General features: G+C 37.1%; 1 protein-coding gene across 3 annotated transcripts in view; it reads left to right on the plus strand.

The window, feature by feature from the left end:
• Positions 1-3,679: 3,679 nt before the first annotated feature.
• Positions 3,680-18,160, plus strand: part of LOC150109810 (filamin A-interacting protein 1-like) — a 238,930-nt gene continuing 224,449 nt past the window's right edge. For 2 of the 3 annotated variants that reach the window (XM_090396745.1, XM_090396762.1), the window contains exon 1: positions 3,680-4,010. The gene's annotated coding sequence lies outside the window, so the exon portion shown is untranslated. Of the gene's footprint in view, positions 4,011-4,051; positions 4,329-18,160 lie in introns of those variants that run through there. The other variant, XM_090396754.1, reaches the window with a different exon arrangement.

The raw sequence follows: 18,160 nt of genomic DNA on the forward strand, positions 1-18,160 counted from the left end.
TCTTCCTGGAGGATGGTGTAGGATTAGTTTTGCTGAATTCCTGAAGCATGGTAGCTAGTGAAGCAGTTAGAACTAATGTAAGGTTGGAGCTTGTAAATTCGTTGGAGTAAGTATTCTTGGATCGTGCAGCCTCAGCATGTGTTTTGGTCCTGGTTTCAGGTTGATTTCCTTTCTGAGCTGTAAAGGTGGAGGCTATTTGAACTGGATGGCGATCTGCACACTTGCCCAGGGTGTCACTGCTGGGTAATGGATGAGCGGTTTTGGGAGACCCACAGTCCTTTGTGTGTGCAATGCATCCTTTATAGTTGGCAGGGTGAGGACCTCCGCACTTTGCAGGCGTAGATCTTGACTTGGTGCATATGACGATCTTATGGCCTTCACCACATTTTATGCACCTGAAGTTGGCCTGGCATAGCTTTTAGGTGCGTGCAAACCGCTGATATCTGTGGCACTGTCCTGCTGATGCTCTCTTTCTTAGAGATTCTGTAGTAATTCTGAGGCTGCAGACAGCAGTTAGTTCATATATTTTCTTCTGGGTGTTATCAATCTCCACAAGTACTATTGGCATTGGCCTTTTATCAGACCTGAGCATTTTGCTTACCTTGATTGGGGTCAGGCTCTGGTTGCTTAGATCAACTGAGATTTCTTCTGTGGTGATTCCTTCTGTGACACGACATATTACCAACATGTGGTGTCACAGATGGTGGTATCACAAAAGGACCCTAAAGGTGTTACCAACACCTTTAGGGTCTTTTTGCTTGGTAAAGTATGGTAAGGAAGATTTTTGTTGTACAATAGCCTTGTCATCTGCCTGTAGTTAGTGACGGTGTCTGCCTGGATTTTAACTCCCTAATCTGAGTTTTTTGCCAAGGAGTATGTGAAGTTTTTCTCCCTGAGGGTTGATATGACAGAAATCCATTTCTCCGTGTCTCATAGAATAACTGGGGGGGGGGGATCCTCCATAAGATCGTCTGTTGTTCTCCGTTTGTTTGAGTGCTCTTCTTGTGAGTTGTTATGATGGGGATTTTTAGATGGTTACGAATGAATTCTCCTTGGGATTCTTCATCCTCTACTTCTGGATCATTTGTTTGGGGGTACAGGTTTAAATAACCCGACCAGTCAGTCTCAAACTTTGCCATGATAAGTTTTAAAACTTCTAATGACTCTTCCTTGTTTATAGTCTTAATCTGTTCCAAACATACCAATTGGGGGTCTCCTGGAGTTATATAAGAGCTACAAAAAGACTCTTCAACAAAGTAGGGCAGTGAGCCTACGATTTAGTTGCTTTTAGTAATTAATCAACAATGGCGATTCCAATGGCGGTAAGGCCTATCGAATCGCCCAATTACAGTCCACTTACCTGTGTTGTTAACTTGCTGTTCTTGTATATAATTAAAAAAAACTATAATTGCGTCTCTGCTAGTTAATCTAGCAGATACACTACAAAACCAGAGTTTCACATATTTTATTAACACGTTAGCAATCCTTAAAATTCATTGAAACACTCATTCATTCGGTTCTTCCTCCTACTGATAACTTCTGTGGCTTGATGGACTTCAATTCCATGGATTCTGATCCCTTCATTGCTAGGAAATAGATCTGTATTAAAGATTAATGAGCACCTGGCTCACCCTATTTAGGGCAGTGCGGAAGCGCCTGAGCCGAAAGGCAAAGCAGCTTTTGGGCGCTTAGAGAACTCCTGAATGAGTTGCTTGGGATGAAAAGCTGTTTAGGTGAATAAGTAGTGGTAGTGTTACGGAGCAATGTGGAAATATCTGGGATATCAGCATCGAGATGCAGGAAAGCATGCCAATTGTTGATCATGGAGAATATGACTTGGGTATTCCTGAAGAATTTCTTAGTATCGGCTTGGCTGGGGTTCATTTTGCTAAAGGCAGTTAGCATCTCCCCTAGTGAGGCAGCAAGAATCAGTGCAGAGTTTTGACTGTAAGCTGTCGCGACTCCGAGTAAAATTCGCGGAGAGACCGTAGAAGCGTATGTTTTATCGGCTGTAAACACTCCGTACTGTGATTTCCGGCGAAGGTTTCATAGCTTGAATCTGAGTGGGCGGGGCTAACGCCTCTCTTGTCTTACGTAGGATAGATGGGTGAATAGCGCAGCCTTTATAATTGGCTGGATGTGTGCGGCCACAATTCGCAAATTTAGCAGGTGTAAACCGTGATTTTGTGCAAGTGTGCGAGGGATGGCTGTCACCACACTTCACACACTTGTAATCTGCTTTACATAACTTTTGTGCATGCCCAAATTTTTGGAAGCGATGGCATTGACCGGCGGATGCCTTTCTTCTGAGTGGTTCGGTCTTGATGACTGGGTTGCAGACTATCTTAAGGTCGTAAATTTCTCTGTAGTCTTTACTGATCTCCACTAAGACCAGAGGCATGGGGCGCTTGTCTGCGCGGTACATGCGCGAGATCTTAATTGGTTCAAGGCCTTGTGATCTGAGGTCAGTAGCTATTTCATCAGCTGTTATGGTTTCTGCCAGACCTCTGATGACTACCTTAAGGTTTTTTTCACTTTTAAGTGGGTAAGTGTGATATGAGACTTTCTGTTCATCCATAAGTCTGGTGAGCTGGCGGTAGTCCGTTGCTCCTTCGGCCTGTATGCGGACTCCATCGTCGGTGTTTTTAGCTGATGAGAACTTGATGTTAGTGTTCTTCATCATCTCTGCAAGTGACGACCATTTTTCTTTAGATCTCAAGATTATTGGCGAAATCCTCTCTTTGGGATCTGTCAATGTACCTGTCTCTGTTCTTTCATTATATAGTGCTGATGTGTCCATTGGAGCTGTAGTTTCCAAGGTCTGAGGTATTATTTCAGGATCTGCTGCAGGGGACGTTTTCTTTCTCTTCTTCCTTCTGACCTCCTGAAAGCCACTGGAATTTGAAATAGAGATGTCTTCAGTTGTTGTTGTTGTTGCTGGCTCGCTGGCATTGTTATGTAAAGAGGGAGGAAGTTCAGAGGGCTGGGGATCATCTGTCTCCACTTCAATGACCTGGTGTTTTCCGACTTTATCGGGCCATTTTGTGTTTAGTGTTGCCTAAATGCCTGAAAAGTGCCAAAAGTTCTTTAAAACTTAGATTGTCAAAAGGCAAATCCATGTCAACGCGTAAGCTTTAATGTGGGGCAAGACCTGCCTTTTCCCTTCTGATCGCTACCGGGCGTAGGACAGGGAACAGGAGAGGGCGAGAAAAAAAATTGCGTTAACGAAAACAAGTGTGTTACCTGCTGTGCCGAACGGGCACGTTGCTGACGCTACAGGAAAAACATCGAACAAGCATGATACTTTAACTCAGATCTCTTATCGCTGCTGGCCCAGACTATGAAAACTAATCAGTTCTTCCTCCTTAATTTAAAATAACAAATTAAAGTAGATTCATTTAATATATTTTTGGTAGCTTATGAGAATTATTGGCATATTTTGTATATCAGAGAATAGATCTTTAATAATGCGCCTATGATATTTTATTTTATTTTTAATAAATGTAATACACCTAAATAAGTATTTTTGGATAAATTTTAGATAAATACCAACTTTACTTTTATTTTGCTTTTAGAGATGGATGAAATAACTATTAGAATTATGAAATACCCATCCAGACCGACAGCATCTGTAATAATGAATGGCGCTAATATCAAGCACATTCATAAGATCAGAAAAATGCGAACCTTACCATATACCATTTTTGTAGTAACCGGGCGGGTGTAAGAATGTTTTATTTTAATATTGCCATTAGCGAATTCGGACAGCCAGGATATATACTTGAAAATAAAAGCTTCAGAAAGGAAATGAGGATCTATAGCGGAAGGATTACAATCTGCTTAGACTTCATGTATTTGTCGCCACCGCGCCGTAGTCTGAGCTGTACGGCTGCCGCCATTCAATAAACATTTCAACTACACATATAATTATAGCAGCCATCTTGAGGTACGCTCGGCTCAACATCAAAGCCGTCTAGAGGGTGACAGTAGTACCTTTGTTTTAATGTCAGGTAGGTTTAACGTGATGTTGGTTTGTGAAGCGTGACGTACTCTAACCCTGATGTATCTTCGGCTTTTATTGTAAGCAAAATCTATCAGATTAGTGTACGTACGTTCATGTTTGTATAGAATGAAATCACAGCATATAAATAGAAGTGATAATTTCTTAATTATTGCACATCTTCACCATTGATGTTGTCAACTGTTAATAAAAGATGAGGAGGATAGTAGTTGAGCATCTGAAGTTAGTTTTTCTTTGACAGTTGCAGGCGCTTGTTTAGATTACTCATGAGGATGTGGAGCTGAGCCAAAGTTTTCATTAATATAAGGTAAATTTAAATGTTTGGTAGTTTAATGTATGATTGTTTTCTTTAGCTGTGCTACTCGGTTATTTAATTCATATGAACATTTTGTAAATTTTAAACTCCGTTTGTTATATATAGTATGTGCGTGAGTAACAAAATTGCTTAGCATTTTGTGTTTTACATTTACGATGAAATTAATACCGATTGTCTCTATTTACCAAAGTGGAATACTGATGCTCGCTATTAATGTTGAATCTCAATCTAATTTAATAAAGTCTGTTTAGACACATTCGAACATAATGTTCAAACTGTTAAGCGTTGCCGTCTCATACAAATGTGTATAAAATGATAATTACTCTCGATTTTTGAGTTACCGCTGTACAGTATTCAAGTTAGATATGGTGAGAGGGGACGAAGTAAATTGAATGAAAAGCGGTTTTTCAATTCCTTGAAAGAAGCTAAGTACGTGTAAAATCAATATTTTTTTTATTTGAATTTTGAATTTTTCAGAAAAATGAATGTTATTTTCTTCGATTTTTGCATAACCTTTGGTTAAAATCGACAAAACGTGGCGGTTCTGCATTCCCCTGGAAATTAAAAAATTTGCATATAATATATCATGCAATTTCTGACCTTTTTAGTGGTAAGAGCACATCTCAATAAAACTGGCGCTCATTACTGGAATTAATCCGTTTTGGAATTAATCCATTTCGATAACTTCTCATACTCAGGTGACAGTGCTTTTTTTTTAAACCAAAAGATTGAGTTTTTCATCTTGCAAAACATGCAATTAACATACACTGATCTCATAATCTTAGTTGTAATTAACTTCTTGTCTACAGTTACAAAACAACAATGAACAGTTCCAAAGAAGCTTTTTGTGTACACATACTGGCCATTTAAAGTTTATATTAAATTATGTTGTTTGTTATTATACTTTGTACAGAAAAGAAAAAATATTTCTTAATTGTATGGGGGGGCTAGAAAAGTCTGATAAACACATAGGCCAAAAAGGATATAAAAGCAACTGATATAACCACAAGAAAGAACATACAATAGCAGAGTTATGAAAGTAACTTATGTCCTTATACTCTTATATCCTCGTATGTCCTTTCTTGTGGTTATATCAGTTGCTTTAATATCATTTTGGTTCTAGGTGTTTATCAGAACTTTCAACCCCTTCATAGATGGTAGATATTAATGTCCTGTGTTGGAGGATAAGTAGTGGAGTGGAGGACTCTCCCACGATCAGCCCTTGGAGATATCTTGCAATAATAAAGATAATTCAGGAAGGGTAAATCATTTGCACTGTAAAAACAGTGTACTTATTATCTTTTATTTTTAAATTCTTTTTGATTAAAATACCTTGTTGCATTTGCTGGCTGAGGTCTTTCAAGTTAGTTCCAAAACAAATATTTGAATCTTCATTAGCAGCGGCCATGAGTATTCTGAATTTTTATAAGCCTGTCTGATATCTTCAGGGATTAGTCTATCATGGTTTAAAGTAGTTCTCAAATATTTGAAGAAAATATTCTGTTGGGAAGAGTATTTTTATCTTTCAGTATGTTATTTTAAATGTTTTCACAAAGGAGAATATTACGAAACTGAAGCCTGTATAAAAGAATGTATAAAAGAAATGCAAGATGTTAGTTGGCTAAAATAATGGAACCCAAAACATTAAAAAAAGGTAAAAAAAGATTTCTTAAAGTATATCAGATATTGTGATAGTTTATACATATACTGGCCACTGAATTAGAAACTTTTTATTTAATACTGTGTTGGGCCCTCTTTACCCAAATTACAGCACACATATTCAGTTTTGCATAGATTCCACAAGATGTTGGATTGCATCTACATCAACAACATACCGGGCATTCACCAGACAGTCCTTTAACTGGTTCAGATTTGACAGAAGAGGACTTTTCCCTCGATCCATTTTCATATCCCATACATTTTCAATGGGGTTCAGATCCAAACTTTGTGGTGGCCAGAAAAGATGGAAATTGTCATGCTCACTGAATCACTACTGAACAGTTCTTGTGCATTGGACAGTTCTTGTTTCATTGTCATTCATGAAACAAGCATCACCTCCTGGATAAAAAGTCAGCATTTCAGGATGGACTTGGCAGTAATGTTCAGATATTCCTTGTAGGACACCTGACCTAGCAATATCAGGGGGCATGTTCTCTATCAACAAAACATGCCCCACACCATGACACCACCTCCAGAACCTTGAGTTATGTTTACAAGCCAAGCTCACGTCATTTCTCCAATGAAGCACTTCATTGCCTCATTGGGCTCCTGCCAAACTCTCTGCATACTGCCAGTGCAGAACAAGGTGTTCCATGACTTGTCACACCACTTCACTTTTTTTTCTATTTTCCAGTGTCCAGTCACAGTGTTCCTGACACCACTGTAGATGAACTTTCCGGTCTTTGCAGCAATCATTGGTTTCCGTATAGGCATATGACTGCCAATACTGATCCTTTTCAGTTCCTATGCATAGTTAAGTGAGATGGATCAGGAACAGCCTTCATTAAATGCTTTGGTCAATTGCTGTGCACAGGAAGTTTTGTTTGTCCATACAAGCCATTTCAGACAGTGTCGATTTCATTCCTGAGACTATCTTAGGACCAAAGTTACACATCTTAGACAAGGACTGCAGGTTATTTTTCTATTGATTAAACACCCAGGATATCTTAAATTTTTTTTAGAAACCAGTCAGCTCTGCTATGTTCAGAATTGCGATTTCAGTTACAGAGAGCACCTACAATAAGACCTTTATCGAACTTCAAAAGATCCTTTGTTTTTCCCATTGTGATCAGTGCTATTGACAATACTGACGTAATGTTATATATATATTGACAATACTGACGAGTAACAGCAGCATTCTTAAATAGTTGCCTAGAACGCATGGCAATGCATGTCACCAAGTATTTTGCATATGTGCTGCATAAGTTATGTTTGCTTATATCTGCATTTAGTGACCAGTTTGTCTAACACAGTTTCTGTTTCTTGGCTAGTTTCCTATTAGCAACTTTTTTCTCAATTTGTTGATTGTCTTTTATGAACTCTTTTGTTAATATAATTACGGCTATTATAGCCTGTTTTTGTTTAGGAGTGTCCTTTATTTTAATACATTGGCTAACATTACTCAAAAAAAAAGGGGTATATATATATATATATATATATATATATATATATATATATATATTTAGGGCATTATGGATGAGTATAGAAGGCAATTATGGTAGAATAAAAGAGGTGGAAAAATTTTGTACATACCTTGTTTTTGGTTCTATGATGCCTTCCAATTCCAAGATCTTGCTGAAGGTTGTTTATAAACGGGGGGGGGGGGGACATGGGGATGTGTTTTGACGCAGGAAATAAGTTTGGAAACCTCGGTTACTATTAATAATATATATATATATATCATCATCATCATCATCATCATCAAATTCCTGCCATGTACCCTCAAGGGGTGTACAGGATATGACAGTACTACATGAAAAAATTACATCATTACTAACTTCCTATCTACAATTTTCCTCCAAATCAGTCTGTTACTTGTCAAGACTCCAACATTATCAGATCTTATATTTCTATCGTCTAAGGCACTTTGTACCGTATCAATCCACCTATATCTTGGTCTTCCTCTGGGTCGTTTTCCTGCCAACCTGGCAGAGAACACTTGTTTTGCTAATCTTTCCTCTCCCATTCTATTTAAGTGACCATACCATCTGAGATTAGCTCTGCTAACGCATTCCTGGATGCTGACAATGCCAAGTTCTTTCCTAATATCCTCATTTTTAATATGATATTGCCATTGATGCCATCTGTTCACGCCTCTAATCTTTCTCAGGACTCTCATATCTGCGGTCTCTAGTCTTTGGTCAAGTGTTTTACTTCTGACCCAGCTCTCAGATCCATAAGTTAAAATTGGTTTGAACACAGTCTTGTATACAGCTAATTTAGTGTTCCGACTAATTTCTTTCTTATTCCATATGAATTTATTCAATTGACTTCCCACGATACCAGCTTTGCTGATTCTGTTGTCTATTTCTATATTTAGTTTACCATCTTCAGTAAAAATTGTGCCTAAGTAGCTGAAATGTTTTACTTGTTCCACAGGTTCTCCATTCACAACACAGTTGACATTTTCAATGATTCTGCCTATTTTCATTGTCTTTGTCTTTTTATTGCTGACCTTCATACCATATCTATTACAACAGCTATTCAATTTAGTCAGAGAATCTTGCAGACTTGTAGCGGATTTATTTAGAAGTATAACATCATCCGCATAAAGCAAAGAGCTGACATTAACATCTCCAATTTTGATATCAGGTTTAATACCACATTCCTTCATAATGTGATCCATATAGATAATGAATGAATAACATATATATATATATATATATATATATTATTTTGTTTAGGGCTGCATTTTTTGTTGGGGGGAAAATGAAGGGGAAGGGTATCCTTATGTGGAAACTGGGATAGGGGTTAACGGGTTGTGGACCGTTTTGGACGTCGTCTGACCGTCATCCAATGACGGTCAGACGACGTCCGAAATCCGACGTCGAATTTTCCCAGAAACTATATTTAACTCTTTTGCATTTTCATTCTAATGCATCACTCAACCTTAGTGTTTTTCGTATCATTTTTACTTCAAGCACTTGTTTTGCTTGTATCTCCCATTCTATTTGGGTAAAGTTTCTATTTTGAATTATATCTATGTACATTCTTCAATATTGTATCCATTTGTTTTCTGATATCATAGTTAGCATAGTTTTGTCAATGATGTTTATTCCCCTAATTTTTTAACGTATTTTATTTCTGGGTCAATCCTCCATTTCATAAGCTGTAACTTGTTACAGTATCTTTTATATTGTTTGCTTGATATTTTGACTGGTTACTTTCTTCTGTGTAAATAGGTTCAAATAACATCCCACATGTCAGCCTTTCATGTTCTTGCACATAAATAGCAGAAATCTTACCTGTTGTGTAGATTTGTTGCTGAGAGTGCATTTATCTTTTGTTCTGAAGCCAATTTTCACAGATTTTGTTTTCATGTTAGTGAATTTCACACCAGTCTTGTCAAAAGTAGCTTCTACGAGAATTATTAAGAGCTGGTAGTGTACCTGATTTATTTGGAAAGATGTCACCAAATATGTCTTTGATTAGATTCCTTGTATGTAGACACTGTTGACTTCACATCATTTGTCTATGCCATAATTTTGAACACATCCTTTCACATAAATATAGTGCTCTGCATTGTGGGAAAGGGTCATTATCCAGACCACTTTCAACCTTTAATGAGGTCTCGTCAGTTGGAGCAGACATTATTATTATTATTATCTCAAGACATGATGGACTCATCTAGGAGGTCGCTTTTATCATACATAGAGCTCATCATTCTGCACCTTAAACACATTTAAATTCTCTGCAGACACCATGCAATGCATTCCAGTCATTCAGAACTATTGATGCAAAAAAACTTGCTTCTCCCCTCTCCCCCGCTCACACCCTCCTTATATAGCTTCCAAGGATGACCTCTTGTTTTCTCCAATTTCCCACCATTTTATGAAAAACCTCTTCATCATTAATCCTGTAACAGCCCCTTACTAACTTGTACGTCTCTATCATATTGCCCCTCTTCCTCCTATCCACTAGACTCTGCAAATTGCATTATTTCAACCTTTGTTCATATTCAACATTTTAGAGATCAGAAACTATTTTGGTGAATTGCCTCTGGACCCTCTTTAACACCATGCTTTGTCCTATTGAAAACCATGTGACCAAATCTGTACAGAGTAGTCTATATGTGGCCTAATTAGAATATTATACAATGGAACCAGAATCACCTTACTTTTACAAGTCAAATCCCCTCCACATCATTCCCAGAATTCATTGTGTTGACGTCTCACAATTTTGGCAATATATCCTCTAAATTTCAGATCCTTATCCACCATCATCCCAAGATCTCTTATTTCCACCATCATCCCAAGATCTCTTATTTCCACCACCTCAAACAAAATATCCCCACCAAGAGTAAATTCTACATCCCATCTTTGCTTCCAAATTTTAAAATCTTACTCTCAGGTTAAATCAATGCAGAAGTCATATATTGTCCATATTCATGTAGTAAAATTGTCGCCATATTATTAAAATACTCTGAATCAGAGATAGTTGTAAACATTTTTTCTGCTTAGTTACAAAGTATTTAAGGGGTGCTTAAGGGTAAAAGCTGTATAACTGAGAGGAGACCTCCACATTAGCCTTTAAAGGAATGCAGAGAACAGACCAGGCTTCTGACCTAATATCCAGTCCTCAGCTTCTTGTGGTCACCCTGTTAGGTATCTACCTGGATATTGAATAAATGAGGATAGGCTAGCAATTTGGAATTGAGATCAAATTGTATTCTTATTGGCTTATACAACAAATAAAATGATCTACAACATAACAGAATTTCATGTTGCCCTGGTTCCATTGTTTTCACAGGGAACCAGGGCAAATGGCAAAATGAGCAGATACACCCCAACTCAACATCACCAGAGTTCAAGATCGGTACTAACATAAGAAGTCTGAATGGCAAAGAAATGATGCTGGTTGAGGAATTGGACAAGTTCCAGATCAATATAATAAGGGTGACAAACTGGTGAGATCTTTTTGAGCAATAAATACAAAATTTTTTTTTTTAAATAACAAAACCTGTGGGGCGATCATTATTAAAAGAAACACACGTATAAACCACAGTGAAAATTATTTATTTGTAAATATTTCATCCTAAGTATCTTAGGACATCATCAGTACAGTATTTAAACAAAAATTAGGAATAACATACAGTTAGGGTGCATGATTACAATAGAATCTCATGAAAACGTGCATAACGTGCTAAAGTAGTACAAAAAAAAACACGTTAATTATTTAACACAGTTTTGTATGATAATTTCCCATACTTTAGGAATAGTAAGAACATCGTTGCGGTTTAGGTTTGGTCTGTGTAGTAGGGCTTCAGAACTTTCTTTGTATAAACGTTCATGTTTAAATAAAGATCTATGTAAAAGTTTAGCCTTTTCCCAATGGATCCTATGGTTTGGATTTTCAATTCCGTGTTGAGAGAGGCCAGATTTCTGCGGTTTAAGAAGATGAATGTGGTCTTGATGTTCCGAGATGTGTTTCTGAACAGACCTACCTGTCTGTCCAAAGTAAGATAATTTGCATGAGCATGGAATCTCATAAACACCAGGTAACATCAAGGGTGAGAGTTTGTCCTTAGGAGAAGGTAACAAGTTGTAAATTTGGTTGATAGGTTTGTAAGTAGTGGCAAAATTGCATTTCTTCATAATTTTAGAAAGACGTTCTGAGATGCCTTTAACGTAAGGTATGGGAATCCTATGTACTTCTTCCTGTCTGGTTTGATGTATGCAGAAGTGACTGATGATTTTTTGAGTTGTTTTGGGATTATATCCATTTCGGATGGCTGTATTTTTGATAACTTCTAATTCCTGGTTTAAAGATTCTTCAGAGGAGCAGAATTTGTGTGCTCTGGAAACTAGTGATTTAATAATGCCAGATTTCTGAGATGGATGATGAGCAGAAGAATTGTGAATGTAGCGACCTGAGAATGTAGGCTTGCGAAAGACAGAAGTGGCGATGGAACCGTCTTCTTTTCTTTTGCTGTGTAAATCCAAAAAAGAGATACCCTGTGGAGATTCTTTTTCTAACGTAAAGTTGATGCGATGATGAAGAAGGTTAATTTTATCTAGAAACAGTTGTAATTCAGGTTCGGGATGATTCCATACTGACTTGTTAATCAGCTTCGACATTGTCTCCCTCTTCACTAACATTCCCCATAAAGAAACAATAGAATTACTTACTCAAAAATTTCCGTCTGATATAGTTGAATTGTTCAAGTTTGTTATTGCATCAGGTTACTTCACCTGGAAAGGTCAAATTTACAAGCAAGAGGAAGGAACAGCAATGGGATCTCCTTTATCACCAAACCTAGCAAATTTGTTTCTAGAACACCTTGAGGAAAAAATATTCACTTTTGAACCCAAACCAAAAATTTGGCTAAGATATGTCGATGACGTATTTGCAGTATGGAATCATCCCGAACCTGAATTACAACTATTTCTAGATAAAATTAACCTTCTTCATCATTGCATCAACTTTACGTTAGAAAAAGAATCTCCACAGGGTATCTCTTTTTTGGATTTACACATCAAAAGAAAAGAAGACGGTTCCATTGCCACTTCCATCTTTCGCAAGCCTACATTCTCAGGTCGCTACATTCCCCATATTCTTCTGCTCATCATCCATCTTAGAAATCTGGCATTATTAAATCACTAGTTTCCAGAGCACACAAATTCTGCTCCTCTGAAGAATCTTTAAACCAGGAATTAGAAGTTATCAAAAATACAGCCATCCTAAATGGATATAATCCCAAAACAACTCAAAAAATCATCAGTCACTTCTGCATACATCAAACCAGACAGGAAGAAGTACATAGGATTCCCATACTTTACGTTAAAGGCATCTCAGAACGTCTTTCTAAAATTATGAAGAAATACAATTTTGCCACTACTTACAAACCTATCAACCAAATTTACAACTTGTAACCTTCTCCTAAGGACAAACTCTCACCCTTGATGTTACCTGGTGTTTATGAGATTCCATGCTCATGCAAATTATCTTACTTTGGACAGACAAGTAGGTCTGTTCAGAAACGCATCTCGGAACATCAAGACCACATTCGTCTTCTTAAACCGCAGAAATCTGGCCTCTCTCAACACGGAATTGAAAATCCAAACCATAGGATCCATTGGGAAAAGGCTAAACTTTTACATAGATCTTTATTTAAACATGAACGTTTATACAAAGAAAGTTCTGAAGCCCTACTACACAGACCAAACCTAAACCACAACGACGTTCTTACTATTCCTAAAGTATGGGAAATTATCATACAAAACTGTGTTAAATAATTAACGTTTTTTTTTTTATTATTATTATTTATACTACTTTAGCACGTTATGCACGTTTTCATGAGATTCTATTGTAATCATGCGCCCTAACTGTATGTTGTTCCTAATTTTTGTTTAAATACTGTACTGATGATGTCCTAAGATACTTGGGATGAAATATTTACAATTAAATAATTTTCACTGTGGTTTATACGTGTGTTTCTTTTAATGATAAATACAAAATGTTATATTCAGGCAATAACAATCGAGGAAAGAAGTAGCTATAGTATTCAACACTAAATACAAAGCTAATCTTCTTGAATGGCAGACAATATTAAGTAGAGTGATGTGGGCAAATATCAGAATGGGGAACTGGACAATGAGACTTATTCGTGCCTTAGATCCCCAACAAGAACCAATAAGGTCCTTGTTGGGGATCTATATAGCAGAGTAAAAAATGATTGTTAGACATACAGAAATATTTTGGGAACATTTGGAAAAAAGAGCAGTGTTAATAATAATGGCAAATACATGTTGGATTTCTGCTCAGGACATGGACTAGTTATTACTAACACAGTGTTCCAACATAAAAATGTGTATAAATTCACATGGAGAGAAGATGCAAGGAGGATTTGAAATTGGAAATGATCAAACTTTAGTCTTCAGCAGGATAAAATTGAATTTCATATTCAAAAGAAGAACATGTAAGAAAGTTTTAAAGCAGATAAAAGTTGAGCAGCTCTGAGATATGAACTGTAGATTAAAATACGCAAACATTATTCAAGAAAAAATGAAAGAGTTTGAGAACAGGAACCAAACCCCAGAGATTCAGTGGAACCCCCTGAAGTAAACATTGATTGATTTCAGCCAGAGAGGCATGTAGTGAGGTGGTCTGCAAGGATAGAAAAAACAGAACTTCATGGTGGACACTGGAAGCTAAAGAGGCAGTGATGGAAAAGATGGAAAAGAAAAAAGCGTATCAAAAGTTCCTGGAAATAAGTCAGCTTGTGCTCTTAGAGAATACAGAGAGAAATGTAAGAAAGCTAAACACTGTGTAAAACTAGCTAAACAAAAGTTGTGAGAAGACTGGCAAGAACAAGGTGGCAAAATATTCTGGAGGCTGCTGAAAAAACTCAGCAGTGGAGGAAAAAGTGTTTTAAAATGATAAAGGTAACATGAAAACTAGAGGAAAAAAATATCCTCGATGTCGTTGTGTGGGATCCCCCCCCAGTTTTCCTCATCTGTCCCTTAGGATCGGCTGAGCCTTCCAATAAGGGATTTGAATATGTATTTTTGACTGTAGATCCATGTGTGTGTGTGTGTGTGTGTGTGTGTGTGTGTGTGTTCTTGAGCCAGTTTTGCCTGTTCTGAGGGACGAAACACCAGAGTTTCCAGATGAAAAAAACCTTTTACCTCCATATGAGACTGGCTAACTCATCTTGAGTAGAAAGAGACGAGATAACAGTTCTTCACGTCATGGATGGGAATTGATCCCAGGTCTTTTCGACCAAAGGGCTTAGTCTATACCAACTGAGCTACGGAGGCTCTAATATCCATGATGCATGGAGTAATTACTTTGAAAAATTGCTAAATGAAACAAGCAGTGACAGCACAGTGGTAAAAAACACTCAACAGGCATGCAATAAAACATTAAAATCTTTTAATGTGTAAAGGCAGCAGGGTAGATGATATTCAACCAGAAATGCTCAAGTATGGAGGTATAAAAGTCTTGTAGTGGTTGTACTACATAGTCAGAAGGCCTGGTTAGAGGGAGGGAATTCCAGATGATTGGAGTAGAGATGTCATAGTACTCATATACAGGAAGGAAAATAAAACTGAATGCAAGAATTATAGCGGTATCTTCCTACTTGACTGTTCCTGGTAAGATTTATGCAAGTACACTCGATTCTTTTTTTATGCAGTTTTGAAGTTATGCTGTGCATAATTCATGCAAATTCCGAGTTTCCCTGTTGTACATATTGTTCCATGTTGCATCACATTCTGGAGTAACATGTAAGCAGTGAGTGTCTGTGAAGTTTAATTTTGCATGTGAGTAAGTATTTGTCTTTTCATTATCTTAAGTCTACATTTTACTAATTTTTATTTTAAATATTTAATTTGGCCCAATGGAGAAAAAAAAGCACCAAAGAAAAGAAATGAAATGAATGGAAATGAAAATTGCAATTTTAGATCGCTTAGCAAAAGGAGAGGGATCTACAGCGATTGATAAACATTTTAATTTAGGCGAATCTACTATAAGAGCAATTAAAAAGAATGAAGTCGCAATAAGAAAATCTGTCATTTCTGGCACAAAACTAAGTGCCAAATTATCATCGTACTCGAGAGATGCTTTATTAGAAAAAATGGAACAAGTGCTCGTAATTTGGATTGAAGAATTAACTCAAAGAATTCCTATAAGTGGTTATTTAATTAAACAAAAAGCTCTTCGGTTTTATGAACAGATGAAGCAATTGGAGCCATCTACTTCTGCTGATAAAGAATTTTTGGATAGCAAAGGATGGCAAATCAGATTTTTAAAAAGGAATGTACTTCATAATGGGAAGATTACAGGCGAGGTTGCAGCAGCAGATGAAGAAGCAGCCAAAAATTTTCATGAGAAGTTAGCCAAAATTATTGAAGATGGTGGATATTGTCCTGATCAAGTGTTTTAATGCTGACAAAACAGGATTGTTCGGAAGAAATGCCTAATCGAACTTACATCGCAAAGTCTGAGAAAAAAGCAAGTCGGTTTAAAGCAAGCAAAGATCGAGTAATGTACTTTGCAGCAATGCATCACGGGATTGAATGTTGAAACCCTCCTAGTAAATCGATCTCGAAGACCAACTGCTCTAACAGGCAAAGATCTAAAACAGCTGCCAGTACATTTGATGGCTAATACAAAGGGACCTGGGTAACAACTGCTGTATTTACTGAATTGTTCAATAATTGCTTTGTACCAGAAGTGGAAACTTATATGAATCGAAAAGCTCTCGATTTTAAAGTTTTATTAATTGCTGACAATGCACCAAGTCATCTGCATTTAGAACATCGAAATGTGCATGTAGTAGTGTTTTCTAACCAATACAAAAAGCAGATCTGCAGAAGTGGACATGCAGATCATGCAGTGCACATGCGGGTGCCGCTACGAAGAGGGCGCCGTCACCCGGGCACGGTTCATAAGTTCATTTTTAAGAAACAAACTTCTTATCATAAAAACAAAAAATTCTTAGAATGATCAATATTAAAATAAATAAGGCCAGATACTTCTTCTTCAACCTTCTGGTTCTGTCCACTGCTGGACGAAGGTCTCCCCCATGATTTTCCAGATCACTCGGTTTTCTGCCTCTCCCATCCATCTCGCTCCTGCAATTTGTTCCAGTTCATCTCTCCACCTTCTTCTTGGTCTTCCTCTTTGTCTTGCTCCGTCCATTGGTCTCCACTCTGTTGTTTTTCTAGTCCATCTCCCATCACTGCATCTGGCAATATGGCCAGCCCATCTCCACTTAGCCTGTTTAATGTATTTTACAATATCCATGACACCTGTTTGAGATCTTATCCAGATATTTGTCTTGCTATCTCTTAATGTTATTTTTAGCATACTTCTTTCCATGCGATGTATTGTTCGCAGCTTTTTGTTTAGGGCTTCTGTTAAAGTCCATGTTTCTCCTCCATATGTTAGGACAGGAAGTATGCATTGGTCGAAAGCTTTCCTTTTTAGACTCATAGGGATGTCACTTCTGAACATGTCTCTCATTTTCCCATAAGCCATCCATCCAAGGTGAATTCTTTGTTCAATCTCTTTTCTTTGGCACTCCTCAAAGGATAACAATTGGCCCAAATATACATATGAAGTAACTTGTTCTATTTCATGGTTTTCAACTTTGATAATTCTATGGTTTATGTATTTATTCATCATTATTTTTGTTTTTCTCTATTTATTTTCAATCCAATTTCTCTGGAGGCTTTGTTTGGCTGATTTAGCCTTTCTTCCAGATCTTCAAGATTATCTGCTATCAGGAAAGTATCATCTGCAAATTTCAGATGATGCAGCCTTTCTCCATTTATGTTTATTCCTTTTGTTTCCCAATCAAGGCTTCTAAAGATTTACTCTAGTGCAACTGTAAATAATTTGGGAGATATGGTGTCGCCTTGCCAGATGCCTTTTTGTATTAGGAACTTTTCACTATTTTTATATAATTTAATTACAGCAGTTTGCATTATTGTAAATATGTTTTAGTGTTTCAATATATGGTTTCTCAGTTCCCTGGGTTTCAAGTGCTTTTAGTGTTGCAGAAGGCCGGATACACCGAATAAAAATTTAAAGAATTGTATATTGCCGCCTCTTTGATCAGCTGGCTGTTTAAAATTTTGCAGCGAGAGCAGACTAAATGCTTGCCTGCAGTATGTTGTGTTTACTGCAGTCTTATCTAAAGTGAAATGGTGAACGGTTTTTATGTGCAGAAACAAATTTTTGTACAAAACATTTGTTGCTTGTTAACCAGTCATATGGTATGCATCTCAGTAGGCTACTGACAGTAGTGCAGTGCGGACTATTATTTCATCTCTGTGTCATGTTGTGTAATAATTTCTTGTAAAAAAAAAGTTATCCAGTGCACAAAATCGTAAGCGTCATGCTGCAAAAGAAGCAGATATTAAGAAACAAACTGGGGCTCTTAATAAATTTGTTAAAATATTCTGATGCAGGTTGTAACCAACTCGATACATCAGAAATCAGAGTTGAAGAACCGTGCACATCATCCAGTTTGCATGAAAGTACTATTGCAACTATTGAACATGATAACAAGATGCATGATTTAAGTGAAAAACAGTTAGGAGAAGATTTAGTTGTAGTTGACCACAAAACTAACACATTGTTAGTCTCTCTAAATT

Source organism: Typopeltis vanoorti, chromosome 1, assembly GCF_054136105.1.
Source record: "Typopeltis vanoorti isolate ZY-2024b chromosome 1, IOZ_Tvanoo_1.0, whole genome shotgun sequence".
NCBI classification, from domain to species: Eukaryota; Metazoa; Arthropoda; class Arachnida; order Uropygi; family Thelyphonidae; genus Typopeltis; species Typopeltis vanoorti.